Genomic DNA, 6,000 nt, shown 5'->3' on the forward strand with positions numbered 1-6,000 from the left:
TTTCGTGCTTTGCATGAATGGGAATGGAACCGTGTGTGTTGAATGAGGCTCCTTGTGAGCACTGAACTTTGTCCGGTGGAGTTCCTTTCTGTGTTGCTGTAATTGTGTCATTTCTCGATGAGAAAGATTAGGCAACATTTAGTCACTTCTAGCCATGATGCTCAATTTATTTACGAATGTACCCTAGTTACTAGGGACCGTTTACGTTGGAGAACAAGATCTATTGTATGCCTGTGTATTTGGGGAAGTCAAATCTGAAATAATGATGAAATTGCGTGTATCCAAAGTTAAAACTCGTGATTTGTTGCCCTCTGGTGTGTAAAAGATGCAAAAACTTACAGCACCTGGTATTCCCAGGCGGTCTCCCATCCAAGTACTGACCAGGCCCGAGCCTGCTTAGCTTCCAAGATCGGACGAGATCGGGCGTATTCAGGCTAGTATGGCCGTAAGCCAGGGAAGCTGTCCCTGACGCTCTACTTAAAGGGAAGGCAATATCCGTTTCTGTCGCTCATACTTGCTGTTGAACTGTCTCTCTACTCTAAAGTCCGGGACACACCAGCGCGCCGCAGACAGTCCCTGCTAACACGAAACGTTGTGGCAACGTTGTGCGTTAGCTGGGGTGCCACACCAGACCGGAACTATATTTTACAAAACGAACACATTGTCTTGATAATACAGCTGTAATTGAGTTCCTGACACGCCAGTAAAGCGCAATCTTGAGAAGGTGTGCATTTTAGTAAGGATTTCAATTGACATGCAGTATGAAACTGAAAGGAGGTTGCTTCACTATGATGCAAAACATTGCATGTATTGTATTTTCAAGTGTGTGCATTCATCCTGTTGTCATTTTGTTTTGAAAGCAGAAGAATCATTCAACAGGTTGCTGAGACAAATGTAAACCAGTAAAACATATGAAGAGAAACAAACCTTGAATATAAGTTCAGTTGTTTAAACATTTGACAAACTATGGTGAGGGGGTAAGAAAACACACAAATCCAGCAGCTCCTGTATTTCAATACACCAGAACCCAATATTATTGGCGAGTCGGGTAGTCCATCATCACAGTTCGAGGGCAGGCATCATTTCAGTAATTTCATCCCGTTGCATTCACATCCGTGCCTTGAATGAGATTGAATGTGATCTTTGCTCTCAAGTATGTTCCCAAGTTTTACACTTTCGTGCTTTGCATGAATGGGAATGGAACCGTGTGTGTTGAATGAGGCTCCTTGTGAGCACTGAACTTTGTCCGGTGGAGTTCCTTTTTGTGTTGCTGTAATTGTGTCATTTCTCGATGAGAAAGATTAGGCAACATTTAGTCACTTCTAGCCATGATGCTCAATTTATTTACGAATGTACCCTAGTTACTAGGGACCGTTTACGTTGGAGAACAAGATCTATTGTATGCCTGTGTATTTGGGGAAGTCAAATCTGAAATAATGATGAAATTGCGTGTATCCAAAGTTAAAACTCGTGATTTGTCGCCCTCTGGTGTGTAAAAGATGGAAAAGCTTACAGCACCTGGTATTCCCAGGCAGTCTCCCATCCAAGTACTGACCAGGCCGGAGCCTGCTTAGCTTCCGAGATCGGACGAGATCGGGCGTATTCAGGCTAGTATGGCCGTAAGCCGGGCAGGCTGTCCCTGATGCTCTACATAAAGGGAAGGCAATATCCGTTTCTGCCGCTCATACTTGCAGTTGAACTGTCTCTCTACTCTAAAGTCCGGGACACACCAGCGCGCCGCAGACAGTCCCTGCTAACACGAAACGTTGTGGCAACGTTGTGCGTTAGCTGGGGTGCCACTCCAGACCGGAACTATATTTTACAAAACGAACACATTGTCTTGATAAAACAGCTGTAATTGAGTGCCTGACACGCCTGTCAAGCGCAATCTTGAGAAGGTGTGCATCTCAGTAAGGATTTCAATTGACATGCAGTATGAAACTGAAAGGAGGTTGCATCACTATGATGCATAACATTGCATGTATTGTATTTTCAAGTGTGTGCATTCATCCTGTTGTCATTTTGTTTTGAAAGCAGAAGAATCATTCAACAGGTTGCTGAGACAAATGTAAACCAGTAAAACATATGAAGAGAAACAAACCTTGAATATAAGTTCAGTTGTTTAAACATTTGACAAACTATGGTGAGGGGGTAAGAAAACACACAAATCCAGCAGCTCCTGTATTTCAATACACCAGAACCCAATATTATTGGCGAGTCGGGTAGTCCATCATCACAGTTCGAGGGCAGGCATCATTTCAGTAATTTCATCCCGTTGCATTCACATCCGTGCCTTGAATGAGATTGAATGTGATCTTTGCTCTCAAGTATGTTCCCAAGTTTTACACTTTCGTGCTTTGCATGAATGGGAATGGAACCGTGTGTGTTGAATGAGGCTCCTTGTGAGCACTGAACTTTGTCCGGTGGAGTTCCTTTTTGTGTTGCTGTAATTGTGTCATTTCTCGATGAGAAAGATTAGGCAACATTTAGTCACTTCAAGCCATGATGCTCAATTTATTTACGAATGTACCCTAGTTACTAGGGACCGTTTACGTTGGAGAACAAGATCTATTGTATGCCTGTGTATTTGGGGAAGTCAAATCTGAAATAATGATGAAATTGCGTGTATCCAAAGTTAAAACTCGTGATTTGTCGCCCTCTGGTGTGTAAAAGATGCAAAAGCTTACAGCACCTGGTATTCCCAGGCGGTCTCCCATCCAAGTACTGACCAGGCCGGAGCCTGCTTAGCTTCCGAGATCGGACGAGATCGGGCGTATTCAGGCTAGTATGGCCGTAAGCCGGAGAGGCTGTCCCTGATGCTCTACTTAAAGGGAAGGCAATATCCGTTTCTGCCGCTCATACTTGCAGTTGAACTGTCTCTCTACTCTAAAGTCCGGGACACACCAGCGCGCCGCAGACAGTCCCTGCTAACACGAAACGTTGTGGCAACGTTGTGCGTTAGCTGGGGTGCCACACCAGACCGGAACTATATATTACAAAACGAACACATTCTCTTGATAAAACAGCTGTAATTGAGTGCCTGACACGCCAGTCAAGCGCAATCTTGAGAAGGTGTGCATTTCAGTAAGGATTTCAATTGACATGCAGTATGAAACTGAAAGGAGGTTGCATCACTATGATGCATAACATTGCATGTATTGTATTTTCAAGTGTGTGCATTCATCCTGTTGTCATTTTGCTTTGAAAGCAGAAGAATCATTCAACAGGTTGCTGAGACAAATGTAAACCAGTAAAACATATGAAGAGAAACAAACCTTGAATATAAGTTCAGTTGTTTAAACATTTGACAAACTATGGTGAGGGGGTAAGAAAACACACAAATCCAGCAGCTCCTGTATTTCAATACACCAGAACCCAATATTATTGGCGAGTCGGGTAGTCCATCATCACAGTTCGAGGGCAGGCATCATTTCAGTAATTTCATCCCGTTGCATTCACATCCGTGCCTTGAATGAGATTGAATGTGATCTTTGCTCTCAAGTATGTTCCCAAGTTTTACACTTTCGTGCTTTGCATGAATGGGAATGGAACCGTGTGTGTTGAATGAGGCTCCTTGTGAGCACTGAACTTTGTCCGGTGGAGTTCCTTTTTGTGTTGCTGTAATTGTGTCATTTCTCGATGAGAAAGATTAGGCAACATTTAGTCACTTCTAGCCATGATGCTCAATTTATTTACGAATGTACCCTAGTTACTAGGGACCGTTTACGTTGGAGAACAAGATCTATTGTATGCCTGTGTATTTGGGGAAGTCAAATCTGAAATAATGATGAAATTGCGTGTATCCAAAGTTAAAACTCGTGATTTGTCGCCCTCTGGTGTGTAAAAGATGCAAAAGCTTACAGCACCTGGTATTCCCAGGCGGTCTCCCATGCAAGTACTGACCAGGAACGAGCCTGCTTAGCTTCCGAGATCGGACGAGATCGGGCGTATTCAGGCTAGTAGGGCCGTAAGCCAGGAAGGCTGTCCCTGACGCTCTACTTAAAGGGAAGGCAATATCCGTTTCTGCCGTTCATACTTACAGTTGAACTGTCTCTCTTCTCTAAAGCCTGGGACACACCAGCGCGCCGCAGACAGTCCCTGCTAACACGCCACGTTGTGGCAACATTGTGGCAACGTTGTGCGTTAGCTGGGGTGCCACACCAGACCGGAACTATATATTACAAAACGAACACATTGTCTTGATAAAACAGCTGTAATTGAGTGCCTGACACGCCAGTCAAGCGCAATCTTGAGAAGGTGTGCATTTCAGTAAGGATTTCAATTGACATGCAGTATGAAACTGAAAGGAGGTTGCATCACTATGATGCATAACATTGCATGTATTGTATTTTCAAGTGTGTGCATTCATCCTGTTGTCATTTTGTTTTGAAAGCAGAAGAATCATTCAACAGGTTGCTGAGACAAATGTAAACCAGTAAAACATATGAAGAGAATCAAACCTTGAATATAAGTTCAGTTGTTTAAACATTTGACAAACTATGGTGAGGGGGTAAGAAAACACACAAATCCAGCAGCTCCTGTATTTCAATACACCAGAACCCAATATTATTGGCGAGTCGGGTAGTCCATCATCACAGTTCGAGGGCAGGCATCATTTCAGTAATTTCATCCCGTTGCATTCACATCCGTGCCTTGAATGAGATTGAATGTGATCTTTGCTCTCAAGTATGTTCCCAAGTTTTACACTTTCGTGCTTTGCATGAATGGGAATGGAACCGTGTGTGTTGAATGAGGCTCCTTGTGAGCACTGAACTTTGTCCGGTGGAGTTCCTTTTTGTGTTGCTGTAATTGTGTCATTTCTCGATGAGAAAGATTAGGCAACATTTAGTCACTTCTAGCCATGATGCTCAATTTATTTACGAATGTACCCTAGTTACTAGGGACCGTTTACGTTGGAGAACAAGATCTATTGTATGCCTGTGTATTTGGGGAAGTCAAATCTGAAATAATGATGAAATTGCGTGTATCCAAAGTTAAAACTCGTGATTTGTCGCCCTCTGGTGTGTAAAAGATGCAAAAGCTTACAGCACCTGGTATTCCCAGGCCGTCTACCATCCAAGTACTGACCAGGCCCGAGCCTGCTTAGCTTCCGAGATCGGACGAGATCGGGCGTATTCAGGCTAGTATGGCCGTAAGCCAGGGAGGCTGTCCCTGACGCTCTACTTAAAGGGAAGGCAATATCCGTTTCTGCCGCTGATACTTGCAAATGAACTGTCTCTCTACTCTAAAGTCCGGGACACACCAGCGCGCCGCAGACAGTCCCTGCTAACACGAAACGTTGTGGCAACGTTGTGGCAACGTTGTGCGTTAGCTGGGGTGCCACACCAGACCGGAACTATATTTTACAAAACGAACACATTGTCTTGATAAAACAGCTGTAATTGAGTGCCTGACACGCCAGTCAAGCGCAATCTTGAGAAGGTGTGCATTTCAGTAAGGATTTCAATTGACATGCAGTATGAAACTGAAAGGAGGTTGCATCACTATGATGCATAACATTGCATGTATTATATTTTCAAGTGTGTGCATTCATCCTGTTGTCATTTTGTTTTGAAAGCAGAAGAATCATTCAACAGGTTGCTGAGACAAATGTAAACCAGTAAAACATATGAAGAGAAACAAACCTTGAATATAAGTTCAGTTGTTTAAACATTTGACAAACTATGGTGAGGGGGTAAGAAAACACACAAATCCAGCAGCTCCTGTATTTCAATACACCAGAACCCAATATTATTGGCGAGTCGGGTAGTCCATCATCACAGTTCGAGGGCAGGCATCATTTCAGTAATTTCATCCCGTTGCATTCACATCCGTGCCTTGAATGAGATTGAATGTGATCTTTGCTCTCAAGTATGTTCCCAAGTTTTACACTTTCGTGCTTTGCATGAATGGGATTGGAACCGTGCGTGTTGAATGAGGCTCCTTGTGAACACTGAACATTGCCCGGTGGAGTTCCTTTTTGTGTTGCTGTAATTGTGT

At 43.6% G+C, this 6,000-nt stretch overlaps 5 non-coding genes across 5 annotated transcripts; all 5 read right to left on the reverse strand.

Annotated features, from left to right (window-relative positions):
- Nucleotides 1-332: 332 nt before the first annotated feature.
- LOC136721463 (5S ribosomal RNA) lies at nucleotides 333-451 on the reverse strand. The gene has a single exon (XR_010806011.1). It is a non-coding gene; the product is annotated as a 5S ribosomal RNA (ribosomal RNA).
- A 1,055-nt stretch (nucleotides 452-1,506) lies between these two features.
- Nucleotides 1,507-1,625, reverse strand: LOC136721477 (5S ribosomal RNA). Its single transcript, XR_010806024.1, has one exon. It is a non-coding gene; the product is annotated as a 5S ribosomal RNA (ribosomal RNA).
- A 1,055-nt stretch (nucleotides 1,626-2,680) lies between these two features.
- LOC136721421 (5S ribosomal RNA) lies at nucleotides 2,681-2,799 on the reverse strand. The gene has a single exon (XR_010805974.1). It is a non-coding gene; the product is annotated as a 5S ribosomal RNA (ribosomal RNA).
- Nucleotides 2,800-3,854: 1,055 nt separating this feature from the next.
- On the reverse strand, nucleotides 3,855-3,973 carry LOC136721525 (5S ribosomal RNA). The gene has a single exon (XR_010806067.1). It is a non-coding gene; the product is annotated as a 5S ribosomal RNA (ribosomal RNA).
- Nucleotides 3,974-5,039: 1,066 nt separating this feature from the next.
- Nucleotides 5,040-5,158, reverse strand: LOC136721498 (5S ribosomal RNA). Its single transcript, XR_010806043.1, has one exon. It is a non-coding gene; the product is annotated as a 5S ribosomal RNA (ribosomal RNA).
- Nucleotides 5,159-6,000: the final 842 nt, after the last annotated feature.

Source organism: Amia ocellicauda, unplaced genomic scaffold, assembly GCF_036373705.1.
Source record: "Amia ocellicauda isolate fAmiCal2 unplaced genomic scaffold, fAmiCal2.hap1 HAP1_SCAFFOLD_116, whole genome shotgun sequence".
In the NCBI taxonomy this organism is placed as follows: domain Eukaryota; kingdom Metazoa; phylum Chordata; class Actinopteri; order Amiiformes; family Amiidae; genus Amia; species Amia ocellicauda.